Source organism: Malaya genurostris, chromosome 3 (assembly GCF_030247185.1).
Source record: "Malaya genurostris strain Urasoe2022 chromosome 3, Malgen_1.1, whole genome shotgun sequence".
NCBI lineage: Eukaryota > Metazoa > Arthropoda > Insecta > Diptera > Culicidae > Malaya > Malaya genurostris.
In genome coordinates this window covers 244443464-244457977 of record NC_080572.1, presented here as the reverse complement: position 1 = coordinate 244457977, position 14514 = coordinate 244443464, and the positions used below count along the sequence as shown (strand labels likewise).

Here is a 14514-nt window from a genome sequence, read left to right as displayed (position 1 = left end):
GTTGAATTTGATTTTGTCTAACCCCGGAGATTTATTGTTACACGATAAAAGCGCAAGTGAGAACTCGACCATCGAAAAAGGTGTTTCGTTTCTGTTTGATGAAGCGACGCGCATGATTGTCTGTTCCGGAACAGAGTCAGGACATACTTTTTTAGCGAAATCGAATATCCAGCGGTTAGAATATTCCTCGCTTTCGTTTGTGGTGTTTTTGTTGCGCATTCGTCGGGCTGTGTTCCAAAGAGTGCTCATTGATGTTTCTCTCGATAATCCGTCTACGAATCGACGCCAATAACCGCTTTTCTTCGCTTTAATCAAGCTTTTCATTTTAGCGTCTAATGCCGCGTAGTTTCTAAAATTATCAGGTGTTCCGTTTTTCCTAAACTCGACAAATGATGAAGTTCTCTCCGCGTTTAATTCTGAGCACTCTTTGTCCCACCACGGGTTGGGGGGACGGATGTTAGTTTTCGCGCCGGGTACACGTTTCGTCTGAGCTTGAGTCGCGGTGTCGAGAATCAAGCCAGCCAAAAACGTGTACTCTTCCTCCGGAGGAAGTTCTTGTGTTGTTTCTAGATTCTCAGATATCAAATTTGCGTAGCATTTCCAATCAATGTTTCGTGTGAGGTCATACGAAACATTGATTGTTTCCGATGGTCTTAATCCGGTGGCGATTGAAATTACGATAGGCAGATGATCGCTACCGTGGGGATCAGGGATTACCTTCCACGTGCAATCCAACCGTAGCGATGTCGAGCAAAGGGATAAGTCTAGCGCACTTGGTCTTGCTGGTGGTGCAGGAATTCGTGTCATTTCTCCCGTATTCAAGATTGTCATATTGAAGTTGTCGCAGATATCATGGATCATAGTTGATCTGTTATCGTCGTGAAGACAGCCCCATCCCGTACCGTGTGAGTTAAAGTCTCCTAAAACCAACGTCGGTGCGGGAAGAAGCTCTATGATATCATTGAGCCGCCGATGCCCAACCGAGGCTCTTGGGGGAATGTAGATGGAAGCAATGCAAAGGTCCTTGCCTTTGATTGTAACATGACATGCGACAACTTCAATACCTGGTATCGAGGGGAGGTTAATGCGATAGAAAGAATAGCACTTTTTGATCCCCAAAAGTACTCCTCCATAGGAATCATCTCGATCCAGACGAATAATGTTAAAATCGTGGAGGTTTAAGGGTATTTCAGAAGTTAGCCAAGTTTCGCACAATGCAAATGCGTCACATTTCAGATTATTTACTAGAAATTTGAAAGGATCTATTTTTGGGATGATACTTCTACAATTCCACTGTATAACAGTGATTGTATCCGTGACCTCGGTGGGTGTCTTAGCCATCGAAGGATACGATCGTTGAAAGAAGGGGCCATTTTGCAGTCAACTGCTTCAAGAATGTTTTAACTGTAGGAATAAAAGCCATTATCAGGCTTTTAAGAGGTTCAGAAATATTGAAAGTAGACATGATCCAGTCCACAATATCAGAGAATTTAACAAACCCAGTATTTGGTAAATTTTCTGACTGATCTTTAGGGACTTTCGGGGGTTTTGAAGTCCCAGGAAGTGATGGAAATTCTTGCTCGGAATTCAATTTTCCAAGGCCTGGAGCTTTTCTCTCTGGTTTTTTGCCATCACTACCAGTTGTTGTAATTTTTCGAGACCCATCAGAGGACATCTTCGAACCCTTACTAGGGAGCTTTTGAAAACATTTATTTCTTCTCTTTCTGTATGATGAGCTAAGAGGGACAGCCGAAGATGTACCTTCGAGGGGGTCATCATATTCGCTCTCGTCAGTTGCCAAACAAGCGTACAGGTTTACTGGAGGCGTAGCACTCTTCAACATTTCAGCAAAAGAACGCTTTGAATGTTGCTTAAGTGAACGCCTCATCTTATCCTGGCGCAATTTGTACGCGGGACAATCAGAGAGGTCATGCGGCCCCTCCTTACAGTAGAGACACTTTTCATTGTCTCCACTGCAGGAGTTATCCGCATGACTCCCTCCACACTTTATACACCGGGATTTATTGCAACAATGCGATGCTGTATGTCCCAATTGTTTGCAATTAGTGCAGTTCATGACCCGCGGCACAAAAAGGCGAACAGGTAAACGAATTCGGTCCAGGAGGACGTAGTTAGGCAAAGCCGAGCCAACGAAAGTCACCCGATACGAGTCTGATGGGATATAGGACTTAGTGCCATCCTCAGCGGTCGATACTGAACGCAATTGCTTGCAGTCCAGTATCTTAACGTTCTTGAGTAAGGGGTTTTTAAAACCGTCTGCCCCATGCTTAAGAACGTCCTCGCAAGTCAGACTCGGATCGGTGATCACGCCGTCTATCTCGACTTCGCGAGCTGGTACGTATACGCGATACTCCCGCGTGAAATGCTCATTTTGAACGATCTCATTAGCCTGTTTTGCACTGGCTAACAAGACCCTAAGCTTGTCCGGGCGTACTTTTTCAATTTTTTGTACGGTATTGTATCGCGAGGACAGGTCTTCAGAAAGTCTTAGAAGATTCAATTTTTTACCGTTGGCTTTGGTCCGGATGTAAACCGCATACGGTCCGGCCGGGAGTGCAAGTCCATCGGGATAATTTTTTACACGAGATATTTGGCTATAAGATGATTCCATTTTGTCATCTGGAGGGAGGTCAGGCAATTCTGTGCCTTCTGTCATGGCACGGAAATGTGTCCGTGCGGGTAAATATTGGAGGACAAATGTAGTGGTATTGAAGAACAGGGGGAAAAAAGAAAAAGGCAAAAATACTTAGCTTTAGCTCTCAAAGGGTGAACGGCAGACAAGGCCCGGTCCTAGTCAATCGGTGGATATTCCTGATCAATAAAGTGCAAAAAACCTCCTAGAGGAAAAAGCACTTTTTTGCAGTCTCTGCACTGTACAATGGAATCTTATACGTTTTTTCACTATACACTGTCCAATGTATTTGTTAACAATATAGCAGCAGCGCCCAGCTGGGCGCTGGCTAACGGTACCACACAGTGCTTCTTTACACAACTCACAATTGACCTTGAAGACGGATTAATTCGAACTATCACTCGACCGCACTGATTCAGACAATAGAATACGAAATGACCTTGAAAGCGGAATAAAACAATTTACCGCACCACTGGAGAAACACGAACTTGCGTCCGATCAGCCCGATAGTTGCAGTGGAACTGATTTGTTGACATTATATCAAGAAACGGGAATATGTTTCGAAAACTCGAGTGCATATCCTGGAAGAGAATGGCCGGCATCATGGCTGAGCTTGATGACTTCAGTAAAGGTAGAGTTTCTTGGTAGCCTGCCTGTTGCAGCACTACATCTAGAGCCAGATTTGTTTATTGTGCACCCAATTCCGGTCGGTTCAAATCCAAATAGAACTTTGTAACATTTACTTGATAGATGAATGTATCTTCCAAATTTAAAATTTGTTCCAGTTCATGATCAACTGTTAAACCTGATTCAGGTGGAGGATAATTCTGTAATTCGGAGTAAATAAAAATGTTTAATACAATCTAAAAGTTTCTAAATCCATATCTTTAGACGGTCAATATCACCAAACATCTTCACCGTTTTATAAAATGTGTAATAATAAAACTCACCAGTCACGACCAGCCGGATAGCTTGCGGTGCATTGTACGGCTTCCACAATCAAGCGATCTTGGTTATCAATCCATCTTCTCATTTGATTTCGTTTTTTTTTTGGCAGCAATATTTTTTCTCTGCTCGCCAAAAGCATAATTTTTGTCCTTAAATTTTGCATTTATCTCTAGATTTCTTTAAAATAATTTTATGTTATAGAACTGTTTGAAAACTTTCTCGAATGTTTTGTTTATTTATAAGGGGTTTCTTAGTAACTAGTTCGTAGCAACTTAAACAGTGTTGCTCTAGAAGATTATTTTTATCATTATCAAGGGGTCACTGTATTTGTGGTAACTGACAGTGACATGAACGCCATTTGTTCCGATTTTTCTTAAGAGTGCCTGGTCGTGTCGTCGGTTCGGCGCTGTGCACGGCGAGCAAATCTGTCAATAACTTTATCAATAAAAACGCTTCGAACTTGCAACTATGACAGCAATTTGTTTTCTACTGCCATAAGCATAAGCCACTGAAGCCTCTCCTGAAGGTGTGCATACAAGTTCTCACGGAGCCGAACGACAGAGAGAAAAATTAATCTCGGAGCTGAGCTAAGTAATTCCGTCTCTTTTTGAATCTGTGTAGTAACTCATGTGCACGAAAAAATCACACCACAAGACCTTTCGTTTGAATCTAAGTTTGTGAAGATCGGTTAAGCCATCTCCGAGAAAAGTTAGTGCAAAAAAACGCCACACACACACACACACACATACACATTTGGCGTACTCGACGAACTGAGTCGAATGGTATATGACCCTTGGCCCTCCGGGTCTCGGTTCAAAGGTCGGTTTTCACAGTATGCAATCACTGTACCTTTCTATATAAAAAGGCGGATGGGTAATGTCAGAGACATAACTGAACGTCGTGAATACAAAAACAACTGGTATGTTCTTTAACACTTTAACTTTACGTTATCATCGGCGAGAGGTGCCTCGCTAAGTTCATGCTCATCCACAAGACCTATCATTTGACTCTAAAATTGGCAATATCTCTGAGAAAAGTTAGTAAGATCCATTTTTGAACATACGACAATTATCTCTAGTGATAATGGCTATCGATTTGTGTAGTTTTGAGGCCAGTATATAAGATTTTGTACGGTTATTTTCTGGCCGCTTTAAGTGACGGTATAAAATTTTTAACACACGTTACCCTATAACTCCAGAACCGGACGTCGAATCCGGCGAAGTCGTTTGAAATTCAAGAATTCCGTAAGAGACCACAAGAACTTTATTTTAAATCTGAGTTTGTCAAAATCGGTTCAGCCAAAAATCCCAAAAAACCTAGTGAAAGTTTTTTGAAACATACACACAGACATTGCTCAGCTCGACGAACTGAGTCGAATGGTATATGACACTTTTTATTAGTCAATTTTTCAAGTGATTGTCATATTTAAAAGTATGTGTATCAAAATTTTTCGAGAATCCTGAATTTCATTTAGATGTCATTTCTGATTCTAAAATAGCAGGGATAAGTTATTACACATCACTCGAACATGTTTCGTTTTGTTCATCAATGTAATCTCCTTCCAGAGGAATACAATACAATCTTCTCGATGCCGTGTTTGTAGGAGGATCTGAATTTTGTCTGAAAATTAGCTTCAAATTTAGCAATTGCTTCTTCATTTAAGTTGAATTTCTTACCGGAGAGATTTTTTGATGTGGAACGCATCTTTATTTTTATATAGGGGTGCAAATCAGAAATTCAAGGTAAAATAAACGTAGAAATTTGATCAGGTTTTAAACACTTACAGCTCAGTATACTTTGTATCAATTATTAATATTATTTCATTATTTGATTGAAAATATTGCTTAGATTCGATTTGAATGTATCAAGCCACGTATTTTCAATTATAAATTATTGAAATTTTGATTAGTAGCGAGCAGTGTCCTATTTTGTCTGCTGAATATCTCCAGCATACCGGATTTCCCAAACGCAGACGACAGTTTTGAAGGAGTAAGTGATATATCAAAGGGAAAGCATCGCTCTGATTGGTCAATCGACGTAGAAGCGAAGCTGTTGGAAGCACGCGAATCTATAGATAAAAGTGAAATTATAGCTAACGTTTCTGTCCTACGCGAAGCATGCTAGAGGTAGGTTGTTGCCTAGACAGGGAGACAAAATGTGCCATAAAACGATTTGAATTGTCACATATCTACACAAAAACACTGACTTATTACTTGTAAACATGGCCAAACACTGCTCCTAGTCATCGACACGTTGTTGTTTTTGATCGACTGTGCCTTCTGGTATCTTGACGGCCGCAGCTATTACACGCAATTTTAATTTTTAATTAGAGAAAACCGAATACGAACTACTTTGCTGTGGGGCGCCTTTTTAAAATTGTCTATATACAAGAATGGGTAGAACTTAATCGTGAATATCTCCTGTTGTATTTAAGGCAGCAACCGAATTTCTTCTTCACTCCATCAGAAATATGTTCAACAATTTATGAACAAATTTTCAATAGTTTAGATATTCAAAAATAATTCAAAGTTCAAATTTTCTAAAATGTTTGGTATGAACGAGCATCAAGGTAAAATTTAGTGCCAAAATAAGACGGGGGACAAAATTCCAAACACATGAATGGAACGAATCATCGCAACGACCTTTGCACAAACATACCAACTATCAAAAGAGTGAACGAACGGCTCTGGAGAACTAGTTCTTTCAAACGAACTTTGCAGTACTGAACTGTTCTTTGAAATGAACAGTTTAGCCCATCTTCTCGCTGTGTGCGAGGACGTTGTCGTACTGCAAAATGACTTTCTCCTGTCTTGTGAAGCATTCTGGTTAATTTTCGAGCAATGTTTGATTCAATGTCATCATTTCCAGACGGTAGCGATTAGCATTTGCAGTTCTCTCTGGTTTGAGAAGCTACAGTAGTGCAAGACACCTTTTTGATCTCTTTTTCTTTCAGAAGTGATTGGGTTTTGCCGTTGATAATTGGTCAGATTTTCACCGATTGGAATTCCTAAAACAAATCTATTTCTCATTGCCCGGTACAGGAAACCCTTTGTTTCATGACAAGAAAGTAAAATTTCGCTCACAATTTCTCGCTTTTTTACTATTTATCATTCAGCTCATGAGGAACCTATTTCTTAACCTTCTGAATGTGGTTCATAACATGTAGACGATTAGAAATCGTTAGACGTCAAACGTTTAACTTCTCTGTCATTTGTTTTTGTGTTTGGATATTGTCTATATTTAACAATTCTTGAAATTCGGCATCTTTATTTCGTCTGAGACGGCACTTTAGACATTACACTCAGGTGTAATAACAAAAAGTGTTTTGCAAAAAGTATTAACTTTACGTCTGACTAGCGGTTTATGTTGAGCCGTCAGGTCGCGCTAGGAGTTCAACATAAATTGCTACGCACTGAATAGTCAAAAACGAAACGTAAAATAAATCATGTTTTTATGTTTACCAGAACGTTCTTTGTCTTTTACACTGAAATCCCCAGATTTAAGATCTGGATCTACCAAAATCAGAAACAAGACTAGTGAAGAAGTAAGTCTAGGTCCTGCTGTTGGAGTATGATTTCAGGTCCATAGACAAATTCTGGATCTCAATTAGAATTCCGGAATTAGATTCTGGACCTGAGCTCTAGGCTTGGATTCTGGAATGCACTTACATTCTGGACCAGGACCTGGATTCTGAAAACTAAACCCGAACTTTGAACCAAAATTCCGAATGCTTTGTCTGAATTCTGAACAAGGATTCCGGAATATCATTGGTTCAAGTTCAGATCCAAGACCCGTATAATGGCAAGTCTAGGTCCAGGACCAGTTCCAAAATCTAGACCTGAACCAGTTTTATGGTCAGTTCAGATTCAAGCCCAGGTTCAAATCCAAGAACTGAATCTGGATCAAAATCAGGATTCACGACCTAAACTGGTAGGAAATCCAAGTTCACGTCCAGACTCACGTACAAATTCTGGATCTCAACCTGAGTTCCGGACTTAGATTCTGGACCTGAACTGGATTCTGGGCTGGAATTACGGACATGAACCTGGATTCTGAAATCTGGACCAGGATTCCTGATTCTGAACGAAGATTTTTGACCTGAACTCTGAACTAGGATCCAGAACCTCGATTTATAGCCTCTGAATTTAGTACTTAGGCATGGATTCTAGACCTTGTTTTCGGGCATATATTCGGCTACTTTATTCTGGATATGAATTTGAAATCGCGGTTCTAGGTCGAACCAACGTGAACGAATTCTGTGGAAATATGTTATAAGCAGAAGAGATTCAGATGTTTCGATCCGTACCACAGTTAGCTAGAGAAATAAAAATGTCTCCAACTTTCGTGCATACTTTAGGCACCAGAGAGCGGAGAAGGTGTTCAAAGTGAAAAAAAGCTGGACCAAACCGTAATGATAAACAGAATGTGAGGGATAAAACCAAGGCTCGCAAGTTGTATCGTGATTATTTGAAGAAGTTTTTCCTGCGTGATAATGGCCGATGAAACTTATGTGCTGGAAGACTTTAAGCAGCTTCCCAGAATGTTTTTCATACTGTCATGCAACGGAACGGCGTGAAGGAACATTTCAGAACGAATAAAAAACCAAGTTTACCAAAAAAAAATTTGGTTTATCAGGCAATATGCAGCTGTGGTCAAGCAAGTCACAGCTTCATCACTAGCGGAACGATGGAAATAGAAATATACCGCGAAAAATGCCTAAAGAAGCAACTGTTACCATTCCTACGTAGCCACGAAGCTATTCTAGCTTGATTTGGCATCTTATCACTACCCCAAGGATGTTTTAAGATGATATAAAGCGAATAGAGTCCATGCTGTACCAAAAGAGACGAATCCACCTAACTGCTCGAAATTGCGACCTAACGAGAGGTTTGGCGATTTGGCTCTTGTGAAAAGAGAACTCTTTCCACACACTTAAAACCATTTCTTGAGCTCGGCATAATAAAATGCCGAAACTGATCAGCAACACCTAAATTTGCTGATTGCTCAGTAATCAATACGCATGTTTCTGAACTTCGTTAAATGCATTCACATATATTTCGGTAAAATGCTTCACTTTGCCGAAATTTGGCATAATTGCTTGCTGAATTTATCAGTAAACAACAGATATGCCGACATCAGCAGAGACGTTTGCCGAGATTTCGGAATATGCGCTAGCTGTTGCCGAGATTCAGCACGACAGCTGTCATTTATTGCCGCGTTACATTTTCGCTTCGCATTGCGCGATTATTTTCTGATGAAATTCTCGAGTGAAAAAATGGATAATCTTCGAAGAAACTTGCAAGTAAAAATATTGAATAAATATAGTGACATGTTTCGCTTTATAAAAAGCGACTTTATCAGATCACATTATAAGGGAAAAACACCCAACACGGGGCTCAGAGTCCTCGAGACAAAACTTTGGGGAATATGCGAAAAAATAACCCAATGCATGGACAAATTCAATAGATCCAAGTAAGTTTATTTTTTGAACAATACCGTATATGCATCATTAAATATCGAAAATTTTTGTATATTTATTTTAATTTTCATATTTCCAGCTCGACTCAAGGTGGCCGAATCCGGAAACGCCGCTTTTTATTATGCTACATGTTTTAAGGTAGAGGCTTTAAGCACTACTGGCAACAAATTTGTAAGCCTCCTTTAAGTGTTAATAAAATGAATTTTTGATCCTGAATGGTGTGTTTATAATGTTTAGAAATTACAAACAAAATTAATTGCCTGAATTTTTAATTACTGATGATTCGGTAATTTTTTTTCATTTTTTCGTTTTATTTTATTGCCGAATATTCAGCGAACGTTTCACTGAGCAAACAGTAAATCTTATGCTGGCGATTTCGGCAATATTTGACGTTTGTCAAATTTGAGGGTGCCGAGACGCTCAGTTATTTTATTTTTGCCGAGATGATTGCTGATTACTCGGCTGTGCGAATCTCGGCATTTTTTTGCCGAGACTCAGCTAAAAAATTTAAGTGTGCATATAAACAAACGAAAACTATAGAAAAATTTCGAAAATCTTGGACAAAAGCAGCTGAACTGATTGCAGAGAAAACTGCATAAACCCTAATGGCTGGAGTAAACACAAAAGTTCGTAGTTTCTTTATGCAGCCTAATTATGTAACTGTAATTAGTTTTAAGATGACCAATAATGCAAAATTTTCTTTAAATATTTAATTAGCGAAAGATCTGTTAAAAGTGTCCAACCGGTTGTTTCATCTTTAATATTCAGCAATTTCTGATCACACTGCCACTCACTGGCTGTGTCCCTATATATATATTTGCAATCAAGGGAGAGCCGTCCAATAGGCTCATGTTTTTTGCACACCATACCATAGAAGCCAATTTAATGTGTAAGTACTGCTCTCGTACACTTTCTGTGCGCTACGCTACTCATTCGACTGATACAATAGCAGACAGAGTCTGCCTTCGCGGTATGGGTGAGAGAAAATTATCAATTTCATGCAGATTTTTTCACATCACAATTTTCCCTAAATTCTCCCCGTTAGTTAATTGCAAAATTCGAATGTCACGTTATTACGTTGCAGACTCGAGATAATCGTCGGAAAAACCTACCTTCTGGTAAACTTTCCTTTAGGAGAAAAAATCCTCGTTTCGGTCACAGTTGATTTACACGGAATCCTGAGGAAAAACTGCAGGCGATAACATAGAAAACACACTCTGCTCCTCTTCTCGATTGAACAACTTTTATGCTTCTAGATTCAACCACCGACTGATGGGTTGGGGCACAATTTTTCTTTTTATTTTACACAAACTTTTACACACGTAAAACGCTGTATTTGTATGTATAGATAGCGATAAAATTTTCTCGAATCCTTTTTTTTCTGCCAAGATGTCAGCATAGGCACACAAAAGAAGACTGAATTCAAACCGAAATCAATCGAACCGAAAAATCTCTCCGATTGGTTGGAACCTCTTAATCTTTGATATTGCTTCTATCTCGTCTCGTGAGATTGATTATTACTGCACTGTCGCGCGATAGCCGTGGAAGAACCGAAACCGTAACACCCTACGCACAGGTGACCGTTCAACACCTGAAAAACACCGTACCAACACTGCAATTCAATAATTTTTCACCGATTCGAGACGGCGCTGCAGGAAAACACACCTTTTCGAACGAATTTTTGCAACTTTTTGCGATCGGACAACATCCACAGGGCGACCAAAATTGCGTGCTCTGAAGGACAGGCGAGCGAAAAAATTAAACTGGTTCTTCTATTACACTTTATCGCTTTGATCTTTTTCTCACTTCTGCTTTGCCTTCCTAATTCGCCCTTGTTAGCTGCTCACAGAACTGGATGCGTTGATGTGCGACTGAACTAGACACGGCACTGACTGGTTAATGTATGACAATAGGGTTTGGACTCTACACACTTTCTAGCATTTGCTTTGCTGCTACTGCACATCGATAGTGTGATGGAATGAAGCTGAGCGAACGGACTTCACTTCGGTTCATTTTCCGAAGCAAAGAGAGTGTGTACTGGTATCAGTGGGTTCACTCTACACAACCCCTGTAGCTGAGTTTAATTTGTTTCGAGCGCTTGTCTGGGATGAAGTTCTTTCACAGTAATAGCTTTAGGGTAAAACAGGATTTTTCGCTCACTTTAGGAAGCAGTTGCAAAATATTGCGAAATTAGTGTTTTAATTCAATACAATATGGTCCAATTTCAAACAGAGATTACTAATACACATTTTTTCTACGAAATGAAGCATGTTGCGACATAATACTATCGAGATTGTGTTTGTAATTGTCGATTCCAAATATCATGTTTTTTGTTTATTTCCGCCACCCCAATTGTATTTTGGCTCATGAAAAAAATATAAATCAACTATATTTTCGCACACTTTTTAGAAAGCTCTTTTTACATAACATAACTTATAGATTCTACTCTATGGAAGCTATTCTAGCTATCAATAGAACAATGTCATCTCTAATTCAAATTCAAATTTGTTTGCTCAAAGCACAATTTTTCAATCTGTCTACTTAAATGCAAAAAGTTATCGCTATATGATATTGCAATGTACGACGTGAAGTAAAAACAACTGAACTTCGATGTTTAAAACCAATTTTTTCTGTTCTATGTGGTGTTTTTGGTGACGTTAAAATCGAAATTTTCAATGTGGCAAAATACCCACCATTAGTAAATAGTAGGTAAACATAACTATTATATTACTTTTTGCAGGACCCTGGTCGAGAACTTACTACCTTGATCAAATAATTCCCGGAATCATCAATGTATGGCGCTTTCAGTCACCCGATTATATTTTTTTAGGTTGCCACAAATGTTATTGATATTCCATCAATTTTTCAGCTTGATACCTGAACATTTGTAAAAGTTACGCTGTATAGAGTACATCTGCGATTGTGCGTGTCCCTGATATTGAACAATTTTCAAAATGAAAATGAGTGCAACAACGAGTTTACATTAAATTGCGCTTTAAAAAAAGTTTCAATGGTGCTACGACATTGAAAATGCTAAAAGAGTGTTTCTGCAACGATACTCTGAAGAAAACAGTCGTTTGTCAGTGGCACGAACGTTTCAGAAGTGACCGTGAGTCTGTGAATGATGATCATTGATTACAAGGAGGTTGCGTATCATGAATTTCCATAAGACCAGACCGTCAACAAGAAGTATTACTTGGGCGTTATGAGGCGTTTGCGTGAAACAATTTGCCGAAAAGGACCAGAATTGTCGGCAAACAACTCGTGGATCTTGCACCACAATAACGCGCCTTCACACAATGCCATCGTTACCCGTGAACATTTGGATAAAACGAAACGAATACCATTCACGAATATCACAGAATTTCATAGATGGTCATACCGAAAACTGAATATAAAAGCTGTTTCGATGATTGGATCAAGCGCTGGCATAAGTGTGTTGCAATCGATGGGGAGTATTCTGAAGGGGACAATATCGATTTTGTTGTATTTTGAGTTTTCTGAATGAATTCCGGGAACTTTTTGATCAAGGTAGTATACATTGTTTATTATCCACATCTAGAAAAAAATCGATTTCTGGATCAAGATAGAAGGAAGACTCATCACCTTTCACTACACCGTCAGTCGGTTAAACCTGAAGCGAAAATCTTAAAATATGGAAGGTATTTTGGACATGGCGTAATTTTTAATTAAACAAGATTGTTTTGCTATTATTTTCATAGTCCTCGTAATTATTGGCCTACTTAATCACACACACACACACACACACACACACACACATACACACACACACACACACACACACACACACACACACACACACACACACACACAAAACACGTCGTTTTGACTTTCTCATTCAGAAAGGTTATGCAATCACTGTGAAAACCGACTTTTGAACCGAGGCCCTTAGGGCCGAGTGTCATTACCATTCTACTCAGTTCGTCGAGTACGCAAAATTTTTGTGTGTGTGTGCGTGTATGTGTGTGTATGTGTGTATGTAACGTTTTTTTTTTTGCGCTAACTTTTCTCTACCAACATTGAAACTAAATACCAACACTGAAAATCGAGTTTTTTAAGGAGAAATCGTTCATTGTCGAGCTTTTCTATGAGATACCTAAAAGTAGGCACGAAAAAACTTGGGTGCCAACCAAATTTTAGTTAAATAACCGATTACTCTTTTTGAGTTCGTTATGGATAGTAACTGAATCATTCAAAATTTTACATGAACGTAAGCAATAGGCAGCGAACACTGCCGAAGTTGCCATGACCGTAACACCCTACGCACAGGGGGCAATCTTTCATTTACCTAAATATTGAGGTCATCACTCGTTAATCTGGTTTATGTAATATGTTAATTACCTAAAAATGCAAAGAATCACCCAAGTAACTATATGCATTATATCACTGCAAATTTACAAATCTATTTATACATTGTTGATTTTTAATTACACTAATCCTGCACACTTTAAATTAATCTGCATTCAAAATGTAATGAAGTATCCTACAACAAATTTTTGCCATGCTATATATCGGCATCTAGTGCTACATTTTGGTGCAACATTGCATAACATTGCAAGGAAATTAAATAGCTGCATTCAATCAATACCTTAGAGTTGATGAAATGATTAGTTCAATAATTTGAAGCTAGTTTAAATTTAACATTAGTTGCCAATACTAATGCACAATTTTTGTTTCACCTGTCAGATCTTAGAAGAGTGTAATAATCGCCCTTTTAGGCTTCATAATAGCATTATAAATACATTATTATAATTATAAAAAACATGTATAACTCTCTTGCCTTTTATCAATTTCTTTACGCAAATTTTTAAAGCTAAAATAGGGTAGAAGGGCCCATTTTAGGATTGATTTTATTTTGACCCACTTTGTAAAAATATCCATCAAATGTTGTAATATTTTTGAAAACCCCCTCCGCAATAGGTAATTCAATGTGATTAGCTTCAAATTAAGGCAACATGGGTTACTTAACATCGATTAAATCCATAAAGTTTGTTGGGTGGGCCAAAATATATGAAGTGGCCAAAATACCTCTGTTACTCTAATGTTAGATTAAAATGCGTCGTGGTTACATGAGCAGTGAAAGAAATTTAAAAGAGTTCTCTATTTTTGTTCTAAATCAAGGGGAAGGACATTTGCGGATATTCATATATATACTCGCAAAGTTTCAGAAAATTATGTATGACTGAATTGATTTATTAAAACGATGTTTGATTCGTATCTTTCTGAAGTGAATTATATGCATCCAACCAAAGGTTTTTTGTTCTTTACTGGCAAATATACATCAAAGCATATCCATATTTATATCATAAAAACTCGAATGTCAACACTATTATTTATTTTTTATTCAGAACTTGTATACAGTACAAAATTATGATTGTACGCATATTTGATCTAGTTGTAAAGATTTCCACAG

General features: G+C 38.5%; 1 protein-coding gene across 5 annotated transcripts in view; it reads right to left on the bottom strand.

The window, feature by feature from the left end:
- The window catches only part of LOC131435619 (protein boule), a 125109-nt gene extending 114087 nt beyond the window's left edge, over positions 1 to 11022 (bottom strand). For 4 of the 5 annotated variants that reach the window (XR_009230517.1, XM_058603691.1, XM_058603693.1 and 1 more), the window contains exon 1: positions 10193 to 11022. The gene's annotated coding sequence lies outside the window, so the exon portion shown is untranslated. The remainder of the gene's footprint in view (positions 1 to 10192) is intronic. The other variant, XM_058603695.1, reaches the window with a different exon arrangement.
- Between the last annotated feature and the right edge of the window lie 3492 nt (positions 11023 to 14514).